Source organism: Lipophrys pholis, assembly GCF_963383615.2.
Source record: "Lipophrys pholis genome assembly, chromosome: 18".
Lineage (NCBI taxonomy): Eukaryota > Metazoa > Chordata > Actinopteri > Blenniiformes > Blenniidae > Lipophrys > Lipophrys pholis.
The window spans coordinates 13,082,556-13,102,990 of record NC_137646.1 but is presented as its reverse complement, the minus strand read 5'-3'; the positions used below and the strand labels follow the sequence as shown (position 1 = coordinate 13,102,990).

The 20,435-nt window shown below is 42.6% G+C and overlaps 1 long non-coding RNA gene across 1 annotated transcript; it reads left to right on the top strand.

Moving 5' to 3' along the window:
- The first annotated feature begins 63 nt into the window (after nt 1-63).
- LOC308123432 lies at nt 64-3,439 on the top strand. The gene is made up of 3 exons (XR_013936213.1): nt 64-185; nt 2,341-2,521; nt 2,654-3,439. It is a non-coding gene; the product is annotated as an uncharacterized lncRNA (long non-coding RNA).
- Nucleotides 3,440-20,435: the final 16,996 nt, after the last annotated feature.

The window sequence follows — 20,435 nt, the reverse complement described above, 5'->3', positions numbered from 1 at the left end:
ATTTATTTATTTTACCTTCTGTTGATTCTGTTCATGGCTGCTGTGTTACGCGTGTACAACTGTCCTGCCAGTAGGGGGCAGCATATGGCTGCACGTTCCTTGAATATGTTTGTGTCGCAGTTTTTGACATTTGATGTAAAGAAACCTCCAAGACAACTTCCTCATCACTCTCTCCGGTTTAACAGGTTTGTTTGTTTTTCATTCTCACTAATAATCATAGAAACACTCTTTTTGTTCTGCTCGTATTCTGTAGGAATGTGTAGTTTACAAAATGCACTCTGCAAAGTGAAAGTACTCACTTTGTAGATTCTACTGGACGAATTTAACTGCTTTAGCAAATAGTTTGAACTTTGTCAAAACAATAAATGTGCATTAATGTATTCAGACGTTTATCTCACTGCGGTAATTTAATGTAGTAATGGTAATACTGAGTTCTTTACTGAAGTAGAATTACTCGCACTTGTGTCAAGTACCACTGAAACTTCAACTTTTCACTTTCCTGGCAAACTGTTTTCTTTTAAAGGCTTCCTGAGACTTTTGTCTTGTTATGACTTTAAGGATCATTGTGTACATTTTCTACATTATGTACAGTGTACATGTCTGTACACATAGGAAACTATTATTAATCCTCCATGAGTCACTCATTAAAATATTTGCACAGGGGAGAATTTAAACACTCCAGTTTTGTTAAAGATTAATTACACGTTGTAGTGCCAATAGTTAACTACAACAGTGTTTTTTCCTCTGTGATAAAAATGTGGCAGAAAGTGAGTAAAATGACATCTTGTTAGACAACTTATAGTAAGAAAAGAGGCTAAAACTCTCACTGGATGTCTTCAAAAATCTTTCACAATCCTGTTTTCATCAGAAAATGTCTGTGTCCAGAAATTATTATCAAAATCTGGAAATAAATATTTCTGAGAAAAATGCCTATGATGCAAATTTAAACCCTATCATGTCAGTCCCCTTAAAAATATTACACATGAAGATAAAACAGTTAATAATCAGAAAGGAAACCGGGTTCATTAAATTGATTGTTGATGATGGGAATTTTGAACCAGAACAACTGGACTCAGCATTTAAACAGTGGACAGGAAGCGGTGAACTTCCTCATGCGCGATTATCAAGAAAGAGGAAATTAACATCTTTCAAGAAGTAAAAACTGAACATGATCTTATGAATCAGGACTTCTTTAGATAAATGAGTGATTTATTATATCAGAAATGTAAATATACAAGAGGACAGATCACATCCTGTCATAAAATTCTTTGTATTGGCTTATGGCAGTAACACATCCAAACCTCAATCACTCTTGATACTCACATACTTCATTATACCTCAAACAAAAGCACAAAAACATTGAGACTCTGCAGGCACATGGAACATATGTTACCTGCACACAATGGTGAGGGAGTCCATCCACTGCCAATAAAGGTACTTGAAACAAATTCAGTCGGTAAATACAGATGCAGCACAGTATATTGTCAGTATTGATTCACTCCACTGTTGTACTGAATATTTAGCTGGGCTTTCTTCCACCCTTTCTGTAACTACTATTGTAGAAGTACTGTTGAACATATATTACTAGATATTAAACACAAAAAACACAACTGCTAATGGTGGCTTATATTTACCGATACATTTCCAACTGTTTAACACATTGAAGATACATAAAAACAAATAGTATAACGAAACAATTACATAAGGTTACTAGTACTGGTTGTGAACATATATTAGCATCCGATGCTAGCGGTCGCTTCCGTCTTTTCTTATAATTAACAGACGACGAACACGAAACATGGCACCACAAATGAAAGATGGGTGGAAGAAAAGAATATACATGGCGCTTCTCCACTTTACTCACTTGTAAATACAGATGAAACACAGAATATTGTTAATATTGACTCACTCCTCTGCAGTACAGACTAACTTCGTGGGCTTTCTTCCTCGTTTGTCAATTAACAGCAGTTTCCTACAGTAAAAAAGGCAGAATACTGACCCCGAGCGGCGAAAGTGGGGATCACCATGAAAATACTTAAACAAAAGCAAGTTAATTTTCCTTGTGACGCAATGCCTTTTATTATATTAATCAGAAAAATGATAATGGTGGACCAAACAAATCAAATGAGCTAATAATTGTGGACATTATATCAACTAATGAATTATCCAGGGTGCCACACATACATTCTGGTCCTGTGCAAAAAAGCCATCCTTTCTGGGAGAGTACAGACTCAGCTCTTCGTAAAAGTTTTGGTTGTAAGATAACATTCGGGATATGTGTTGATGCATATTTCCATGCGTAAAGGCCGTGTCCTGACTTATTTCTCTCTTTCTTTGTAGACATAATGAACATCATCAAGCTGGCCAACATCTTCACTGTAGTGATCTTCCTCGCTGGAATCCATGTGTCAGCCTCTGACCCGTGCACCAACAGAAACTCGCTGTCCAACTACAAACAATTTGTCCATAAGCATGTTCTCCAAACTGTTTTTGACAGAAATTCCTTACCAGCATGGAAAAGGTGAAAATACTTTTGTTTCATTTTGAACGCCTGATCCAGCAGGAGCTGGCAGTCACAGATTACATTGATGTCTTTGTTCAGTGTCTCGTCACGACAACGTGTGCAAAACTAATTGTTGATCTCCTCATGAAGCTATTTGAAGAAGCAGCAGCTGTGGTGCCGAACCCCCACCCAGACCTTCATGGAGGCCAACCAGAATGTGCAGAGCATCTGCACCACTGGCCTGCTGGTGGAGAACGGCGGTAACCTGTGTATCAGCCGGTCAAACATGAAGGTCTATGATGTCAGAACCACCCAGAGCAACATCGGCTGCAGCATTCAAGTCAGTCCGAGACAGACGCGTGTGATTGTGGCTTGTGACAAGGTTGAAAACCGCTGCCTTCCCGTCCACTACCAGAGATACATAGGCCAAAGAGCAACTCTGGTTCCCTGCTTACCTTAAAAATAATTCTTAAATTCACTTCGATTTGCTTTGAAAAAGAATGGCCTTAACATCAATTTGTTTCTTCTCAAATTTCTGAATCTTTATTCTCGTCAAATAACAACCCTTGACACCTGCCACCTCTGAGATATTCATGACTTGATTGAGTTCATTTAGATTTGCTTAGAATTTGCTTTGCTGTCTTTTTATTGTTTGGTGATTTTTATCAACAATCAAATCTAAAATAAGTTACTGTCTTAATTAACAATGTCTGACTTTCTAATAAGGATGCACCAACAATCTATGTTTGAAGTATGAAATAGGCTTGATGGCATTTGTTAAGTACTCAGTATCAGCAAATAGCTAAAGGTTAGTACTCTACTTGTACTCGTCCTTTAAAAAGTGGAATCGGTTCATCCCTACTTTCTAACATCTCATTGTGTGTGATGTATTGTTGATATCCAGCTGTCAATAAAATACATTTTTGAAAAGTGTCAGTGATGGAACCCTGTTTTTATTTATAAATCTCTGAAACTCTTTTATAAATTAAACCGTATTTCTAAAGATTTTAAATGCATTGGTGTTTTGCAGCATCGACTGCACTGAGAGAAACTGTGAAGGTTCAGATCTCAGATTTTCTTAGAGGAAATTTCTCCAGTTTAGTTGAAACAAGCATGAAATCTAAAGTTGCGTCATATTTACTCTGATGCCTGTTATACACAACATTTAAAGCTGGACTGCTCAGGCCAACATCATACAGCCCAAGACCAGAGATAAAACAAGGCTGTGAAGCATGAAATCTATTTATGCATAAACCTGAATCCTCCAGTGTGCACGTTCTCACAAATTCACAGTAACTGCAATTCTTCAACACTAATGCTACTTTGCTAACAAGACCTCAGCTGTAGGGGTCTGACGTCAGGAGTTCAGTATCAGACCACAACCTGCTTGCTGTGGAGATTTCAGCTGATGGTAAGACATGGAGACACATTGTTCAATCCCTCGCTCAGGCCCAATCAGTAAGGACAATGACTAACGTGCAACAACGCCAAAGCTAATTAAGATCATGTCATTAATAGACATGGTTTTAGCAAAGTTGTTAGTTCTAAGGTAATAATTATCCTTGACTTGTCCAGTTGGCTCTGGGAGGGAAATGCACTCGTCACCTCACTGCCAGTCTCACTTGTAGTGGAATTTGATTTTTTTCTCCTTTTTTATTTCTCACGTTTAACTTTTATGTGCTTGTTATAATGCATCACTACTGTCTTTACCAAATGTCACTCCTCCTATAAAACAGTCCACATCACCACTCAACTCTTAAGATGTCGCTCAACACGTTTGAGCAGACACACTCCCATGACCAGCAGGGACGGCGGTAACATCTTACTTAGTAACGCGTGACAGCTTTTTTCAGTAACGAGTAATCTCATGCGTTCGAACCAGAAATCAGATTAAAGTTACGTGTCCAAGTTACTGTGCGTTACTATTGTCGCGTCCCGCAGGACGCTGGAAAGGAAGACGGGTCTGTGTGTAAAGTCGCTTTATTAGAATAACTGACTGCTCCTTCATTGCTTCTTCTCCAACCGGGCACACACACACACACACACACACACACACACACACACACACACACACACATACATAGGCTTACTCACTCTAATGGTGCGTTCAAGTAACACAACAGAATAGGAACAAACAGAACATTGTCAGTGAACCTTAACATTGCAACAAGAACACAATTGCAGAGACGTTACACTATTTGTAAAGGATGTATTGGTAGACGGTTAGTGTAGTCTATGCCACTTCCGGTTTGGTACAGGTCATGGGGTGATTAAGACATTCGTGAGAGTTAACATGCGGACCTGGAAAAAAGCAGTCAACTGAGAACATGTGTACTGCGTGGGTAGTGTAAGGCGAGATAAGAACACTACAAGTCTTTACTTTGTTCTTCCGAGTTATTCATGTCGTGGATGTCACAGATCGAGTCCACCGGACTTAAGCTTACGGGGACGAGTCACACGATGAGGAAAATCACTTTCGGACAGAACGCTTTCAGAAAATATGAAAGCTTGTCTGATTCTCTTCATGTTCCCCGTTTTTGGTGAAGCACAAAAACAACAACAACAAAACACAACGGTCAGAATCTTAGCGTGAAGTCCAGCCTCCATACGAGTGAGCCGGCAGCGATTAGTCAATTAAAGCTAAGGTTGCTTCGGTCCTGGTGAGATAAAGCTTCATATGTGACTGCTCAGCCAGCAAGTGAAGGAAGAGAGCAGGTTTGGTGAAGTCTTTTAACACTTGCATGCAGCAATGAGCTGCAATGGAACAGTGGAGCAGACAGGATTTATAAAGAATGATATGCTTATTTGAAATACTGGATTAATAGATTGATGAGGAGAAGAGAGACATAAGAGGGAGATTGTTTTGACGTCCTCCTTCTGAGTGTTCTTGTCTGCTTTTATAGCCCGAGGGGGTAATTCCAAATGTCCTGAAAACTGACGCGGTGATAGAATAGAGATGGTGTTATTGCTTCACATCAAGGGACAGAGTTACTGCCGCAGCTGCTGACACAACCATAGTGCGAACTCCCTCAACACGTCAGCATCCACAACACGACGGGCCGACGTACCAGAGGGGTAACGCACCGTCATGCTGCGTATGTCAGAGGAAACACTCAGAAGTGCCCACAGCTTGACAGGATGTCACGCAGGGAAAAACTGGATGCACTTAAAGTCAACAGAGTGTGTTTCGTATGCAGGGGTGGACTGGCCATCTGGCGTACCGGTGTATAGTAGTGTAGCCATTATAATGCAAAGTGTTCCCACTGAAGGCTGCTGTACTTCGGACTGGCCCGCCACTCCTACATGAATGCAGAGGAAACAATGATTTATCTATTTATAAATTATGAACACTAAGCTCTTTAAAAGGTTAGGAATCGCTACTGACTGTCCCGACACAGTTCAGCAATAAAATCTACTTCAATGTTGTGGAACGAATAAGTACAGTAATTCAGGAGAACTCCTTTATGAACATTTAATAGCTGTCTGCACATGGGTGAGTTTTCCTCTCCAGTTTGCAAAAAGAAGAGCCTGGATTAATTTAAAGGGGTCATATTATACAGCTGTTTAACACTTTCACATGGCCTCGTTGGTCCAAAAATGTTATATTTAAAGTTTATTGCCCCAAATCCAGCTTTTAGTTGATTTTCATCCATTTTGAATATTGGACCATAGGAGATGCATCCAGAATCTGCTGTGTCTGCGTGAGTTGGACTGGCTCCGCCCACACAGGCCCATCTTGGGAAGAGGAGGAAGTACTTCCTCTCGTGGTGCCATGTGTCAGAGCACAATCTTATTTCCAGAGCTTAGAATGATACAGAAAGGCATCCTGTCGCACGTTTTGTTACTAGAATGGTGAAAATTGGATGAAAACTGTAGGAAAATTGAGCCAAAAAAACACAAAGAAGACTGGAAAGTAATTATGCTTTTTTTTTTTTTCTTTTTAATATATATATACATTCTGTTGTGGGCGTGTCCCAATTTGCATATTTCGTGACAGGGTGTGGCTTAATATATATGACATCACAAAATGGGGCTAAATTCCCATAAAATAACTTTGTCTTTGATGTTTCAAGAGGAACATACCATTCATCTTCTTTGATGTTTTTTGGAGCGGTGGAAATGGTACGGACGAGCTAGAACCAGCAGATGGCAGTAGTGCAACGTCACGGATCCCAATTGCCATTGAACCCAAGTGAAGAAGAAGAGAAACAGTCATTAGCGATGGAACAGCGCATGAGAACAATGAGGGAAAAAGTCATCATAGATGATGATAGCGATGAGAGACAATGTAGGTAGATAGAACCAGCAGTTGTCAACATTGTTTAGGAGGTTATATTTAATAAAGTGTGTGAAGTTGGTGTTGGTACCTGTCCACACAGCAACAGGAGGTCTGTGAACTCTTTAGTATGGATCAAATCAAAAGAATTGATTTGATATTGTTTATTGTTTCTAACGCATCCGATGAAAAGTCAAATGTTGATAAATTTGTCTTTCGCAGTGGCAAACATGTTTTGTTTTAACTACTTCTCTAATAAACCTGTAGTTACATCCGTTTGTCTTTAATTACATCCTCCAATAGATAGTTCTGGTAATACTGGAAACACATTAGAATATTGTAAGATGTTTTGAATCAAATGAATCAGTGGTGATGGAATTGCTTTACATACTTTGGTAAATTCTGACAAGGAACAACTAAATTTACGCTTAATGATAAAGGTTTGTAAATCAATGAAATGTCCTCTCTCTTCAAGCAAATCAGTCACAAAGTATAGACCCTTCTCATACCCTCATCAAGTTCCCTTGAATATAGATTTTCTATTTATTGTTACCATCCTGTTATTCCATAGAGTTGAGTTGTGAGGCGAAAAATTGTGGGAAAATATCATTTTCCAGAAAAGTAAAATCTGTTTATAAAAGTCAGAAAACTTGATGGAAATCTTGTTGACATGGATAAATTAGTGTAGAAACACCATCTGCCTTTGATAAAAGTACTGTCCCAAGGATGGTAAGATCTCTACACAGCCAGCCACCAAGTGATTCTTTCATTTCTACTACGATATTGTTATTGTTTTCTTCTTAACACATTTGTGGACATCACAATCCCCAAATACTTTCCTTCTGTTTCAACTTTAATTGAGGAAATTTCTTTATCTGTGCAGGAGTGAATGGGAAGTAATTCACATTTATTAATATTAACCCTGCAGGTTGGTTTGGATTACAGGTTCAAGAAGATGATGACAATGGTTCAAAATGTAATATTAATGTCACGTTTCTCTATTGATGCGCGTTACAAATCACCAGTGCTGTAAAAACTAGTTGAAAGTCATACTTGAGTAAAAGTACAGATACCTTGCTTGAAATCTACTTATGTAAAAGTAAAAGTCACCCATAAAATAATCACTTGAGTAAAAGTCTTAAAGTAGGTCATATGAAACGTACTTAAGTATCAAAAGTAAAAGTGCAAAGAGACAAAACAGCTAGAAATATTCTTTTCTCTCACAGGCTTTATTAAGCTCAACTCTCCCTCCCTCCCTCAACTCCCTTCACATCTTGCTCCCTCTCTCCCTCCTTTCCTTAATTAAAATCCACAAATTTGCTGTTCATCTTCAGCAGAAGTTGATTTTCAAAATTGCGAGGGTTCAGGCTTCCTGGGCTGAAGACAAGTCCTGCAATGCTAAATAGTCGTTCACAGTCGTTAACAGGTAACGACGGTGTCCTGTATAAATGTAGCGAAGTAAAAGTATCATTTGTTTTCTTTTTAATGTAGCCAAGTAAAAGTGAAAGTCGCAATACATATAAAAACTCAAGTAAAGTACAGATACTCCGAAAAACTACTTAAGTACTGTAACAAAGTAGTTTCACTTCGTTCCTTTACACCACTGCAAATCACTTAAATTGCTGCTACTGTGACAAACTGTGCTTCCACTGTGTCTCGTGTCGCTCACCTGTATTCTTCACTTGATCCTGCAGCAGCCATGAGTGCAGATTCCCAAATCGGAGGCCAGCTGATCCTTGAGGAAATCTTTAACGAGAACAGCCTACCATCTGAGCAAGGTATCTTGGAATAGTAATGACACTAATAATAGTGCTGGGATCAGCACAATATGCTTAATTGGCAGCAGCAACTATATTATTAGATATAGGCTCTCCAGGCCCAAGGAGAATTATCTATTTGGATCCATTTGAATGAATATTTATTGTAATTAAACCATCACCCATTGAAATGATCCTTTTGATAGGACCTATTTTTGCCAGCTGATACAAACCATGCTTTTTCTAACTGCCCCCACAAAGCTGCAACTGGGATAATTACCAGTCAGGAAGGTCACATTTCCCACTTCACAACATTACCAAGGGAAAAACAAACAAGTCACATGACTGCTCCCCGAAGTGCTGCTTTCTAGCTGTTGGCAAAGTCCAGAAAATAGCATCACCTTCACAAGAAGAGGATATGATATTGATCTTAAGATTAAGCTTAAGATATCCGTGTTTTGGCATATTTGCTGTCCAGCCATTGCTTTGTCATAACTATTACTCCAGAGCTTTATGAATGCTGAGTCTATTTCACTGAAGTGGCGAAAGGGAGTGATGAATTGAATGCCTCTAAGTACAAGCATTAGCCACATGAAGAAAACTTATTTGTGTGCAGCAAAGTGAGGTGATCAATCATTTTATTTGAATTGCATCTACTTTTTCCCCACACTGGATGCCTTAGGTCCGTTTTTTTTAAGTTATGCTTTTCTATGTATTTAGTCCAGGATTTCTGGAAGCTTTCATCGCCATGTTACTTGGCGTTGGACCAGCTTCACTTAGGTCTTTGAAACTTCCTACTTTTGGAATAAAAACGATCCAGATGAACAGAAACTTCATTCAGATGTATATTTTTCCACGGGGAAAGATCGAGGAGGGAAATTGAGACAAAATGATCTGATCCCATCAGCATCAGTTGTTGGGTTTTGGATCTGACCTCAGTCTCTTACGTTATTTTTGTGTGTTTTTGTTTCTATCTTTCTTGTTGTTTGGCCGCCTGTCTGATCAGAGGTCTTGCAGTATGCCCAACAAATCGGCATTGACCCCGACACCGAGCCGGAGCTCCTGTGGCTGGCCAGGGAGGGCATTGTTACCCAGCTGCCTCCTGAGTGGAGTCCTTGGTGAGTTGAGACCCACCTTCTGAATGGCTTATGAGGACAGGTCCATGGAGACGTCAGCCGCAGAGAAGTGGTCATTTCCTGCACACCCTCACAGCTCACTAACACATCAAGACACTTTTTGGTTTCTTACTGTGATGTATTCAGATTAATATGAAGCAGTGATGAAGGGTTACAGAGTCTGAATAGCCAATCAGTGGTCTTCATTGTATCAAACAATGAACCGAGCTGATAAACGTCATTTCATTTTTACTGTCCAAGTAATCACATGTCACTGTTGGCTACACAAATATTTGACAGAAGTTAATTCACAAGTACACCAACCATCAACTGTATTTTCTTTTCGCGCTGCTCACGTGACCGCTCCTCCCCTCCTCCTCCTCCTCCTGACCACAGCCAGAGTGAGGAAGGAGACATCTACTACTTCAACTTCTCCACCGACGAGTCCACCTATGATCACCCTGTCGACGAGCGGTATCGCCGCTTGGTGGAGCAGGAGCGAGAGTGCGCCCAGCTGGCTGCCACCGCCGGGGCCCCAGGAGACAAGAAGAAGGGGAAAAAGAAGACAAAGAAAGAAGAGAAAGAGAAAGAGAAAAAGAAGAAGAAGAAGAAGAAGAAGGAGCCACTCAAGACACCTGGAGTGAGTGATGGTTCATTTTGTTCTCATCTTTTCTGTCACTTCTCTTGCCTAATGGGTAAAATCAGGAGGGACTCGATTTTTTTTAAAGCTGATATGAGACGCGTGTGTAAAGGTTTTATGATATAATAAAATCTGTCGGGCCACTGTAAATTAGCCTGTAGTACAAAGAATATCCATACCTATGAGTAAAGACCTATACTCCACAGTTGGACCTCTGTTCGGTTTCAATGTTAACGACGCGTCAAAAATACAGAAAAAGGCTTGTAGGAATTGTATATTGCAGGGTTGAAGAAAGAAAGTGTATCGAATGGTTAATATAGTATGAAATTAGTACAACAAAATGTAAATGAAGGGAGGTCAGGAGAATGGTTGCACATAGAGAGATCTAATCTGCGTGGCTTATAAATGTATCTCACATGTAACCAAAAGTAAACAAAGCATCTAGAGCCTGCTGCCTAATCCAACCCCGCCACGGCTCCCAACACGGCGAACTAACATTCTGAATCTTGGTTTGTAATGTGAGAGGGATTCTCAGTGTATTTAAAGTAATTCCCAGTCGACTCGTCTTCACCGGTTTACTCCAAGAATGACGCACAAACAGAAGCAATGACATAGAAGCAAAATTGAAGTGGCGATTAAAGCTGATCCTTAGATTAAAGCTGACCCCCTGGCTCACTGACTGTGTGTCTTTTTCTTCCAGGGTCTGAGTTCCACATTGGAACTCTTACTGCCCTCACTTGGCAGATTGCCTCCTATCAGAGAGACTCAGGCACCGTCACAGGACCCCGTCTTTGGATCTGCCACCGCTCTCTGGGGGTGTCCTCGCAAGCTGGAACCTATCAGGACATCCTCCAAGGTAACATCCCATGACTTCATCAGCTGTTATTCTCTCTACTATACTGTGCCGTGATGATAACCACACCGCTTCAGGGTCTCCGGGGCAGCGGTGCTCTCAGTGTTCTGGGACGCAGACAAAAGGAGAACGTTTTCCCTTGCTTGCCCGGCTCTGAAAATTAGGCTATTTTATCACCTTGGAGCTTAAAGAATGAAATACCTCTTGAGTGTCTATAAATGTAACCGGATATTTGTTTTTTTTAGCCCGATTCTACTGATTCAGATACACGGCTGAAGAATCTCCTCTTCGATATGGAGGAGCTCACAGGAGGCCCGCAGTATGAGGTGGAAACCTTCTCAATGCTTCATTTTGATTCCGTTAGAATATTCAGATATGAACATGTTGCTTGGTTTGGTGGGACTCACAGCCTTGTGTGAATGTTTGGTTGTAGGACAGTGAAGGAAGCCGTTTGGCCCCTATTGAGGAGACGACGGAACCAGAGTTGCAGGACTTGGTTATGTCCGGTGACCAGAGCCTTGAACTGCCTTCTCAACAAGTACAATCCCTCAAACCTGCACTGCTACAATTACAATTGTTTCCTCACTTCAATTTAATGCTCTTCCTTCACCTGCTCATCATATTCTCCACATGTTCCGTATTTACTGTCATTACTTTAGTGAAACATTACTTTTTGTTGTACTTTCCTGTTTATATACTATGTCTGAGTTTTCAGAAAGGACTGAAACGAGCTCATTTCATTATAACCACATGGCGAATCGCTCAGTGGAAGGGCGATGCTGTCACTTTTCATTTTATTTAACCAAAATTATATTAGAAATGACAAATTTTCATCATTTTGAGAGAGACTTTTGACCTCGATAATCACTTAAAATGCTGTGAAATCCTTGCGCCACTGGTGATATAATCTGACATTTAGCTCATCTACAGCCGGTTCTGTTTGTGTGTGTCTTTATACGTGTGCATTTCTCTTGTGCACTCATCGTGCACTCATTCCCTCATTGAACTATTCTCCATCTGCCTGACCTGTAACGGTTCTGCTTGTGTGTCTTTTAGCTGTCAGAGGAATCACTGGAGTTTCAGGACGTGTATGACAGTGTCAGTGTGATGGAGAATTCTGAAGAAAAAGACGAGACAGACTCTGACGCCGACAAACGGTTTGTTATTCATTTGAATCAGTGAAAAAACATGAATCTACTCTGTAAATAGGCCTTTTGTTAGAGAAATACACATAATTCTATTCCTGTTATAGAAAAAAACAACCCAATTGTTACATTACGTTTTATCCCATCCAAAAAATACTGAACACTGTTTATTCTACACGGCCTCACAAGATTCATAGCATGTTCTTAGCCAGTCCTGGTGCTCAGACACTAAACCCGATGGAGAGAAATAAAGCTGCATGTGTGATAGGAACTGCAGCCTGAAGTATCCAGAACATCTTGAGCAAACGCGTCACCAAAAAGAAAAGCACAAAGCTTACCTTCTGCACCATTTTCAACTCTTGATGAGTACTACAGTATTGCTGCCGCGTCGCTTCCCGGCACAACAGTGACCCTTTCCTTCTTTAAATGGTAGAAACCTTCCCTTAGAGAGTGTTTGTAGATGGGGTTTCAGACATGTTCAGTACATACAGACACTTTTCCTGATTCTCAGAACCTGTTATCGTTATTCACCAAACGTCATGTTTCCAGCAGCTCAAAAGTTCTTTCAACAATGATGGTCACACACTGTCACCATGCTCTCTACAGGCATGTTGAGGCCAAAAATGAAGACAAGCGTCTGGTCCATGAATTTGACAGAGTCAGCCCTTCGCACTCGTTCTCTGGCTCCTACCACTCAGAAGAGATCGCTCTGGAAAGTGACGATTACCCGGTGAAGAGAAATTCTAAACGAGAGCTGGAAGGAGAGAGGGAGTCCATGTTGGAAGATGAAGAAAGAAGGATTGATTTTCTCCAGGAGCAGCTGCATAAAGAAGAGGAGCAGGAGGAGAGATGGTTGAAGGAGCAGAGTGAAGAAAGATTGAGGTACGTAGACGAGCATCAGACTTTAGATCACACTGAATTTATAATGTAAACCTGAATAAGCCCCCAAATTCCTTTAAACTCCTAAACCGGGGGGTCTGCAACCTGCAGCTCTGGAGCCACATGTGGCTCTTTAGCCTCGCTGGAGTGGCTCCATGAGGTGTTCGCTAAATTTGACGTCGTAACAACCAGTAATGTTATAATTTTGGCATTTTGCAGTGTAATAAAACCCAGAATGTAATAACCTGCCAGTAGTGTAATAGCATGTTTGCCCCATTATCAAAATAACATTTTGCCTGTCATGTAAATACATGATTGAGGTAGCATTAAGAAAATGCTTTCTAAATGTCATAACTACAGCCAATGATGTGGAGTTTGCTTGTGAAAAATAGGGATATTGCATGGGATAGTCGTTGCATTCATTCATTGAGGATATTCTGCAACACACTCAATCATTGTTGTAAATAATATTCTATTATTGGAAAGATATTACATTGTTGGCTTTATTACGTTCAGAATGGCCAAAATGATCTCCTTATTAGTTGTCACACAGGTAATATGGTTCTTTATTTTATTAGTACACCAGACACATGTTCTTCTGGCTAAAAATGTCCTAAAAGTTAAAATAGCTGAAATGATTCAAGCCACAACTAAACGTGAAATAAGACAAAAGAAGCAAGATGACAAAAAATATTGTTATGAAATTTAACAAAACTGTTAACAAGTTTAATATATTTGGTAAAACTGTACAAATCTATGAATAGTGTTTTTGTCCTTTTAAAGGTTGAGCATTTTTTTGGTGAGACTCTACACAGGTTTTATTTGGTGAAAAGTGACAAAAATGGCTGTTTTGGTCATAAAGGTTGGAGACCCCTGTCCTAAACTATTTGATCGTAATGAATTGTTTACTTTTTGTCCAGTTGGTTTCATGTGGAAGAGTGAATTGAGCTAAACCAATAGGATTCCACCGTATTTAGGGGCTTTTGTGAGCTTATTAGTATATTTATTCCATTGTATATATTTTGAATGGTGTGTGTGTGTGTGTGTGTGTGTGTGTGTGTGTGTGTGTGTGTGTGTGTGTGTGTGTGTGTGTGTGTGTGTGTGTGTGTGTTTCTGCAGGATTCTGCGACATCACCTCCTCTTCATGAGGACAGAGGAGGAAGCCCGGCTGAGCAGGGAGTCTGATGAGAAGCTGGAAGAGCTCAAGCGATCTGCCGAGAGAGAGAGAGCGGTGCAGCAGCAGCAGATCCGGTGAGAATCACAACAGGAAAAATAAGACCTTTTAAAACAAATAGGTGCTCCGAGTGAATGAAGGAGTGTGATGACACGTGTTTGCACAGGGAGCAAAGCAAAGCCATGGTCGAGGAGCTGCAGGTCAGCATAGATGAGGAGCGAGCGGCGGCACGCGGCCGACTGGAGGAGGAGAAGCGCCGAGGGTTGGAACGTCTGAAGGAGGAGTCAGAGGAGGAGCTGCAGGCTGAGAGGAGGAGGCTGCAAGAAGAGCGCCAGGACAAAGTCAACTCCATCAAACAGGAGGTGACCTGGCATCTTGGACATTTTCTGTGTTTTGTTCCAGTGAACTCGCAACCCTGTGACGTCCCGTCCTGGAAAGTTGTGACGTCATCAGAACTCTTCAACAGCAGTTTGTGTTTGTCCTGTCGGTGTTGGAGCGGATTAGTGCTCATCAGTGTTTGTTTGGCAGTCTAAAGCTCAGAGAGGAGGAGGGAGCTGATGATGAGACCACGGCCTGAACACACATGCACACATGTACAAAATGACATCAGCGACATGTGCATTCAGTTTGAATATCCAACGTTTTTTTTTTGTGTGTGTGTGTGTGTGTGGGGGGGGGGGGGGGGGGGGGGGGGGGGGGGTACTTTGTACACTAACCAGCTTCTCCTACCCCCCCCCCCCCCCCCCCCCCCCCCCCAGCTGGGTGAGGAGCTCCAGGAAGTGCGTGAGGAGCTGCAGCGTGACCATGAGCGGAAGCTGGAGCAGCTGAAGGACGACCACAGGAGAGAGATGAACAACATCAGAGAGAAGTACCTGGACGAGGTCAGACAATTACAACCTCAATACCAACAAAACAACAAATTCAAATTTTAAATTAAATTCGTAAAAGTAAGAATACTTGAAAAATTGAGGTTTAAAGCTCAGAGTTTTTTTCAACAGTTGTTAAGACAAGAAATTTAATTTATACTTTGCAGAGCATGAATGAAAACTACTTGATCGCTGTTCAGTGAATGAATATGTATATTGCTCGTTTTTCATATTGCAGTATGACAAAATAACTTTTTTCTCTTATTTGTACTTTTGTAAAATGTGGAACGTAGATGATGCATTAACCCTTTGTTGTAATACTTACAGGATCATTAAAATATCAGAATTGGTTAAGAGAACTGTAGGCTCAATACAATGCTATATAAAATATCAAAGATTCTGAGTTTGTTTTCCAGCTGGATTTGGTTTTACTTTGTGTTAAACCTGTTAAAAAATAACATTGTCGGACTGGTTGGGTGTGACAATAGCTCCAGATATTAATTCCCACTGGTGGTGATGGTGTGAAATTGTGTGTGTACTCCAGGAGACTGCTCAGAGGGAGCAGATGCAGTCCGCTCTGCAGGACGACAGGGGGCGTCTTCAGGCCTCACACACTCTTGAGCTGGAGAAACTTGGCCTCCAGCTGGACACACAGATCCAGAAGACTCAGCTGGCACACTCGCGCAAGGTTAGAAAGTTTCCCAACACATTAAATAGCCACCTCTTTCACAGAAAGTGGGAGGATGAATGTCTTTTCTTTAGGAGTCAGAGCTGAGGGATCTGGCAGATCAGCTGGAGCTGAGAGAGAAAGAGCTGAAGAGCCAGGAAGCCCTGCTGCAGGAGAGACGCGATCGTCTCAGCCGCAAATTCAGGTACGGAATCGGCTGCAGCAGCTTGAAGGTGGAGCACAATTCGCCGTGTTTTTGGGAATTCACAAATGTTCTGCTCTTGTTCTGTCAGTGCGCTGGATCAAGCTGCAGAAGTGAGCTCCTCACACAGGTCTGAGCTGGACAAACGGAAGCAACAGGAGACGGCGCCCCCCGGTGATCGCAAGGAACCGTCGCTGCACGTGGAGGACCTGGACGGGTCGCCTTCCTCTCCCGTGGCCGACAGCCACGGCAGCTTGGACGAGTAAGAACAGACTCACACTCAGAGTCACTATTAGGGCTCATAAAGCACAACTTCTGTATTTACAAGTTATTTAGAAGTTCTTTAGTTTGCTACTTGCCTCAGATTGGTGATTGGTTCTTGAAGAACAGACGTAACATGGAAATTACAGCAGAAACACTTTAATGAGTTCAGTTCTGTTTTCTGTAAAAACACATTTTAGCCTGCAGTTGATTGAAACATTTTAAAAAAGAAAGCACGCTGGACACATCCAATAAAGCTGTAGTCGTTCGTTCTGCATCAATGAAAACTTTTGTATTTCAATCACAACCACAAATAGTGGGTCTTTTTACATACTAACTGGAACATGACATTTTTCCACTTTAGTTCTCACTTTTGACTTAATGTGATGTCATTCAACTGATTTATATGCTCGTATAGGAAAAATAAAATAAATCACAATTAATTTTACTCATCATGGGTTTTAAGGCTTAAACTAAATTGAGCTCACATTGTGTCAGGCTGCAAGTGTTGGTGTCGGTAATCATCAGCTAATCATCTCATGACTTTTGTTTGAATTGTTTAAACCACTTGATTTAATGCATTTTAATCTGCTTATATTGACAATGCATTACCAAAAAAAAAACCTCTCTCTTCTTCTCTCTTCCTGGATGCGTCAGGTTTCGGCATTACGTCTCCTCACATGGTGCAACTATCCAAAAGAGCAAAGTGCTGGTGGAGAGAGAGAGCAGCCGGCTGCGGGGGAGGCAGGCAGCTCTGCAGGCTGCAGCCCAGAGCGGCTCCTCTCAGGGAGACATAACCCAGGAGATGATCAGAAACCCCCGGCAGGTAGGGAAGAAGGAGGTGACCCACGATCTCATATGTTTGGTTTGGAGCTCATTTGTTCTCCTTCTGTTGGGGCAGGAGGCCAGAAAGGTGGCGGAGCTGCAGCAGAGCGTTAGGAGAGCGAAGCGTCTCCTGAGGAGTGTGGAGGAGCAGCAACAGCAGCTGGGGAGCTCCATGGCAGAAGAGGTGAGGAGGAAACCTCAGCCTGTGCTTGTGAAGGAGCACTTCACTGTGAAATGGAAATTCATCTCATTGAGGAGAAAGAGGCAGAGGAGTGACTAAATGTCTACTTTTGCATTTCTGCTTTATATTTGGTGTGTAACTAAGATGTTGCTATTGACTGTCGCTCTGGATTTCTGTGTTGTTTCAGCCTCTTTCTGAGGGTCTGTCTCCATATGCAGCAGACGCTGCAGGTAACACTCAACGCACGGATACACACCGAGCCATTCCTGATTTGTTTTATTTTTCACTTTGTTTGAATGTGTTTTTGTTCTTCTCTTGTAAATCGTTATCTCACCGCCCCAGCACAACTCTGTACGACCTCGCTGAAAAGTGGCATCCTAACCTGCTGTCTTGTATTTTCTCTGCACATGTTTATCTTCTCCGCAGTGGGTCATCCCACTGGTCCGGTGCAAGTGAAGTCCGGTGAAGTCCGGCAATTGGGCGATTCTCTCCAGCAGATCTCCAACCAGATCAACACCGTCCTGGGTGCTGTGAGGGCGCTGCCTCAGGGGCGGGGAGCCGCAGACTCTACCTTCTCCACTTATGCTCCACTCCTTCCTAACATGCGGCGCCTGAGCCCCGGCTCCTCAGGTCCTCCTCCTGCAGTCGCAGTCCGGGTCTCACAGCCGTCCTGTGCTTGGCCACCTCACAGCCACTCCACAGCCACGCCGTTCTTCAGCAAGCCTATCAGCGGCGGGCTGAGAGCCTCGGACCAGCTCAGCAACAGCCGGTGGAGCAGCATATTTCCAGGTAGCTGCGTCACTGAATCATCAAAGCTCCGATATCGTTGTTGCATCTACTTCAATCATTTCTACTCCCCAGGAGCATCAATTGACCCAGTCCCCTCCGGCATAGAAAGGACCAGACCCACTTACTCCTCTTACACTCCTGTCAGGTACCGCTTCCTCCAATACATCTTTCATTCAGAATGCGCCGTTTAAATTGTGCTTGTGACAGCTCTAACACTCAGGGTGTGTGCGTGTGTGTGTGTTAAAGTGAACATGGCGTGTGGTCCTCAAAGAAATCACAGGAGACGGACGGCCAGAGGCTGCAGAGCCTCATCAACAGCAACAAGAGGTGGTTAGCGATGCGCAAGAAAGACACCAGCATGTATCCTTTTGTCACTGAATCCACCGCAATCACTCACATCTGAAGTCTCATTTTAATCAGAATATCTCAAATCACATAACATTGATTTCTGTGAAATATAAGAACACTCGAACGTGCTTTGCCTCTTGACAAGTGACTAGAAAACCTCTTAATTTGAGTTACAATTGTGATGATGAGGCAATAACTTCATAAAGGTTTGACTCTAATCTAAATCTGGTTTCTTGTCAAAAGCCAGTGTATCGTTCATTTGGTGCAGGTATATTGACACACACACTCAGTTGTATTTATTCATCTTTAAAAAACAGGGTTAAACAGTTACTTTTATTAAGATATTCTTCTATTTCATTTGTGCAATGTTATGAGATGGTTCTTTGGGTCAGATTGGACATCCTGGACTCAGGGTCAGAGGTCAGCGTTGCTCTTGTCTTTAACTTTGACCTCCCAGACCTCTCTTCGCTCACTAAGGGGCTCTCTCCTCCGAGAGCGGCCTGGTCCAGCTGGGCCTGGACGATAACAACCCGATCAGAGTCTACCATTACTGAGCAGCAGAGACACACATCCTCCAGGACTTTGGAGCTGCAGTGACATCAGACCAGCCTGCATCGCCGTGTTTACATTGGTGCAAAGGTTTTCAGGGATAGTCCCGCCTCCTCGTCTGTGATCGGCTGAAGAGATGTTCACGATCAGGGGCTCACATGTCACAGAGGGCAGAGGACACCTGGAAAGACTGGAGATTTAAGCCACAGCTATATGGAGTGAAAAAACAACACTTCTTTTCAAACATATGAAAAATCTTGTGCTTGGCAGTTTGTAACAGACTGCTGTTGACAACAAAGGAATTTTGCGTGACGCCGCCCGGTAAGGTGCAGGTGGGGCCCCACCCTGGAGCCAGGCCTGAAGTTGGGGCTCTTATTCGACCGTCGTGGTGAAGAAGGAGCTAAGCCAAAAGGCGAGGCTCTCGATTTACCGGTCGATCTTCGTTCCCACCCTCACCTATGGTCATGAGCTTTGGGTCATGACCGAAAGAACGAGATCCCGGATACAAGCGGCTGAAATGAGTTTCCCCCATAGGGTGGCTGGGCGCACCCTCAGAGATAGGGTGAGGAGTTCAGTCACCAGGGAGGAGTGGAAGAGTGGAGGAGCTGGGTTCCAGAGTCCAAGCTGTGCGTGGAGATGAGCCCGACCATAGTATCTATTCTAGACGGTATCTCTCAACCTCCCGCACAAGCTCAGGCTTCTCTCCCCCGCCCAGTGAGGTCATGTTCCATGTCCCAAAACCAGATTCTGTGTCCGGGGATCGAGTCGTCGAGGCCCCTGCCACCCAATCCACACTCCACTCGACCCCTACAGTAGCCTTTGTGGGTGGTGGGCTCACAGGAGGAAGAGGAGGGGCCCACGTCGTCCCTTCGGGCTGGGCCCGGCCAGGCCCCACGGGCAAAGGCCCGGCCACCAGGCGCTCTCATTCGAGCCCCTACCCCAGGCCTGGCTCCAGGGTGAGGCCCCAGCTGAGCCTTACTGGGTGACATCACGCTTCTCTTTTGTTGTTTGTCCATCTGGGCTTTTTGAACTGCTTTTAGTCTGACCTGTCACCAAGGACCTGTTTGCCTTGGGATACCCTACTAGGGGGCAAAAAAAGAAACCCGACAACGTAGCTCCTAGGATCATTCAGGTGCTCAAACTCCCCCACCACCATAAGGTAGCAGTTCAAAGGGGAGTAGCAGTTCAACCATTTGGATTTAACAACCATCAAATCCAAAATAAGTTACTATTCTTTATTCACAATGTCTCCCTTTCAATAAGGATGCACCAATAACGGTACCAGTATCGTTTATGTATTGAATATGACTTAAGCTTGATGGCATTAATGAGTACTTGTGTCGGTGCAGAGTATCAGCAAGTAGCTAGACGTTAGTACTCTACTTGTACTCGTGCATCCCTACTT